Source organism: Chinchilla lanigera, unplaced genomic scaffold (genome assembly GCF_000276665.1).
Source record: "Chinchilla lanigera isolate Chin_1 unplaced genomic scaffold, ChiLan1.0 scaffold00020, whole genome shotgun sequence".
Lineage (NCBI taxonomy): Eukaryota > Metazoa > Chordata > Mammalia > Rodentia > Chinchillidae > Chinchilla > Chinchilla lanigera.
This window is the reverse complement of record NW_004955421.1, coordinates 982,297-986,617: the sequence shown is the minus strand read 5'-3', so window position 1 is coordinate 986,617 and position 4,321 is coordinate 982,297.

Genomic DNA, 4,321 nt, shown 5'->3' with positions numbered 1-4,321 from the left:
ATTTATGTCAAAATTAGACCTGGGGAATAATGAAGTAAGAGGGCTCATGCCTATCTGTTTGAGATAAATACTTTTTTAAGGACATTCTAACGGCCCAGAAGAAATTCCTGCTCATTCTATAAGCATCCCATGCTTTACATGCTTTACACACATGCACAGCTTTTTCTAAAAACAAATTTTATGATCTTTGACATTTTTTAAGACTGAAAAAATTCAGACAAGATGTTGTGGATCAAATACTTGCCCAGCAATGGCACTTCTACCAGTGAGCCGATGCCAACTCCTGCCTGTGGTCTCCAAAACCAAGGAATTTTGTGTTCAAGTAGTTTATATAAATTTTTTCCTTATTGACTTTTAAAAATTTCCCTTGCCTCAACTTCTTTGAAAACACCCAAAGTTTACAATGACACTTGAATTCCCAAAGCAATGACATTGTTCTCTGGAAAAATCTCTGTGACTATTAATCAGATTGATGGTTTCCAAATTAGATATTGTGCTTTATGTTCCCACCAGCAGTGCAGGAGAGCTCCAGTTCCTGTACACTGTTCCCAGTTGTTTTTTTTGTTTTTTTTTTGTTTGTTTGTTTTTGGTTTTTCTCCGGTACCGGGAACCGAACTCACGACCTTGCGCTTGCAAGGCAGGCGCTTTGCCGCTGAGCTAAATCCCCAGCCCCTGTTCCCAGTTGTTAGTAGTCAACCTTTTTTATTTTATCCATTTTATTAAAATGCAGTAGCATCTCATTGTGATTTTGATTTTAATTTTCCGAAAGATTAATGATGCTAAGCATCTTTTCACTAATGTATTTTCTCTAATGAAGTACCTGTTAAAACCTTTCACCCAGTTTTAATGGTATTTGTTTTCCAAATATCAACTTTTAAGATAAAAGTACTTAATACATTCTAGATACAATTTTTTTTTTGTCTTTTTTTGAGACAGGGTCTCACTATGCAGTTTAGGCTGGTCTTGAGCTCACTTTGTAGCCCGGGCTAGTTTTGAACTTGCAAAAATCCTTCTGTCTCAGCCTCCCAAGTGGTGGGATTACAGACGTGCGCCACCATGCCCGGCTCCAGATACAATCTTTTATCCTAATTCTCTTTCACAAATATTTTGTGTGTGTCTGTGGTGTGAGTTCCCATTCACTTAACAGTGTCTGTATTTTTTTGCCCCCTGGTGTTGGGTATTGAAACCAGGGTCCTGTGCATGCTAGGCAGGCACTCTACAACCAAGCTACACTTCCAACCTAATCATATCTTCTGAACAGCAGACATTATACCTTCTGTTGTACTCCAGTGTATCAATGTCTTCTTTGTGTATTGTGCATTTGATACTATATTTAAGAAATCTTTGCTTAACCAAAGTTACACAGATTTTCTTCTATATTTTCTTCTGTAACTTTTGTAGTTTTAAAAATTTTGCATTCAGGTCCATGATCAGTAAGCAGGAAAATACTTGTTTTATTCCTGATCTTAGGGAGAAAGTATTTAATAGTTTGCCACTAAATGTTATATTGGCTACAGGTTTCCTGGATATGTTCTCTATCAGAAGAGCAAATTCTCTTCGATTCGTATTTAGCAGGGAACTAGATCTTTTAAAAACTTATATAGGGGCTGGGGATTTAGCTCAGCGGCACAGTGCCTGCCTGGCAAGCGCAAGGTCGTGAGTTTGATTCCTGGTACCAGAAAAAAACAAAAAAATAAAATTAAAAAAAAGTTATGTAATTAGATTTTCAGATAAAATGACAGAGCACATCCATTTCTTTGCATTTTCCTGAATCTTCAAAAAATAATCATAGGTGGATTTAAAAAAATAGATCTATAGGAATAAAGAGTAAAGGCTAAAATATTAGCCCCCCCAAAAGATGAAAAGGTGAAAAATTGACTTAAAGTTAACATCCCTCCCATTGTAGGGGAATCAAATCAGAGTTGAAAGGAAGCAAGGCAGTTTGAAAGACAAAAGACTCATAACATAGTCAGACTTCAAGATATTCTATAGGTAGGGTAGGGGGTGGGAAGTTTGATTGGTTGTGAATATGTATAAAAACCCTTAAAACACCAGTTCAAAATGCAAGGGGATTTCCCCAGCCTTGGGCCACCAGAAGACCATCATTATTCCACTGCAGTATGTGACTGGAGGTTTAAAGCTAGAAAAATCAAACCAAAGAGGATCAGAGACAGAGCTGAGGACAGGGGTGAAGTGCCATAACGAGAAGGAGGGAACTAAATTACATCTAGGTACTGAAAAGAGGAAATTTCTCTCAGAATACTGACGACCAGGCTTATGCACTTGTGTTTGTTTTCTAGGTCTGTGGTAACAACATACCACAAACTGGGTGGCTTAAAACAACAGGCATATTGTATCTCACAATTCTGCAGGCTAAAAATCCAAAATTAATCCCATGCTGTCTCTGAGTTTCTAAGATGCTTCCTTGCCTCTGCAGCTCTGGTAACCCAAGGTGTTCCTTGGCTTGTAGACGCATCACTTCAGTCTCTGCCTTCATCCTCACAAGGTCATGGTCTCCCTGTATATGTCCCTTTCCTCTTTCTTACATAATGATGCCATCATACTGGACTAAGGGCTCACCCTACTGTATTATGACTTACCTTAATTTCATTACAATGATCCTATTTCCACATAAGGCCATATTATGAAATACTGAGAGTGGGAACTTCAATATATTTTTTTTGCGAGACACAATACAAGCTACAAGTACCTCCCAGGCAATAGATTAGAGAATTACAAAAGGAAGGGAGAGAGAATATGAGAGAAATTTTTCTCTGGGAGAACTGACTAAGTTAAGAGGAAAAAGCCTTACAGATACCGACATTTGTTGAAGCCCAAACAGTCAAGTTCTCAGAGATTTGCCTCACACATACAAAGCGTCACAGAGCTTCCAACAACTTTTTGTTATCTTCCTTTTAAGTGAACATTTAAAGAAGCACTATCATGAAAGGCAAAGGTGAAAAAGAAGAGGAAGTTAGAGCACACAGAATATGCAAGGAAGAGGAAAAAGTTCTGTAAGAACCTCGGGAGAGATAAGAGAAGATACTACATCTATGACACAAGGAGAGATTTCTTAAAAGTACAGTAAGAAAATTAAAAAGAGCTCTTGGAAATTAAAAATATGGCACCCCAATTTTTTAATATTCAATAGACAGGTTGGACACTAAAATTAAAAAGTTCTCCTAGAAAGTAGAACAAAAATAAAATATGTGGGATATAGGAGGAGGAAAGATATGAAAATAAGTGAGTGCAAATAGTCAAAGAAATCCAATATCCAACAAATCTGAGTTCTAGGAGAAAATGGGACAATGGAAGTGAGGTTTTTGTTTTTTTTTGTTTTTTTTTTTTTTTTTTCAAAAAAATGAGACAAAATTCCAAATAATAGGATGTGATCCTAATTACCTAGTCATAAGATGTTTCACAGTTCTGTAAGTATGAAAAACAAAGATCATTCCTTCCTCAAGGTATTCTTGTTACTGATTGATTTTTCCATATGCAGTTACTGATATCACACAATACACGGACTAGAGGGCTCACTCGCTGAGGCCCTCTTTCTAATCATCAAATGCATGGTGATGAAAGAAAACATACACCACATAATTACTGTGGAAGAAGGTTTAGGTCTGAGGTTAAGTATGGAGTTTGGCATAAGATTTGGTGTAAATACTTGGGGTTTTATTGAAGTATAAACCCACATTTTCCAATATTATCATAAGTAATATTAATTAGTAATATTGTTACTTTATTGTGTTTGGGATATATATTAGGATAGCTAACAGTTATATAACACTTAATAGAGGATTTGGGAAGGAAGATAGACATATAGTTATATATTCAGCAATCTTTGGTGGAAAATATCTTATGAAATATTGGTATTAAAAATGCATAGAAGCAGAAAAACTGGATAAATATGTTTAATTATTAGACTATTTTGTAGCATAATAACAGGGAAGAGATTTTACAGTTTCTACATTTTTGTCATTTAAAGATGTAGTGTGATAAGAACTGGTATCTGACCAGGTAGATGGTATGTAGTCCAGGCTGGCCTCAAACTCATGGCAATCCTCCTCCTTCAGCTTCCCAAGTGCTGGAATGATAGGTATGTGCCACCATGTCCAACAAGATGCTATGTCTTAATATGGTTATAATTTATTCTGTTGGCATTCATTAACCTTGCAATGTGGAAATTCACATCCTATTATTTGGAATTTTGTCTCATTTTCTTGAAAAAAAAAAAAGAAAAACCTCACTTCCATTGTCCCATTTTCTCCTAGAACTCAGATTTGTTGGATATTGGATTTCTTTGACTATTTGCACTCAC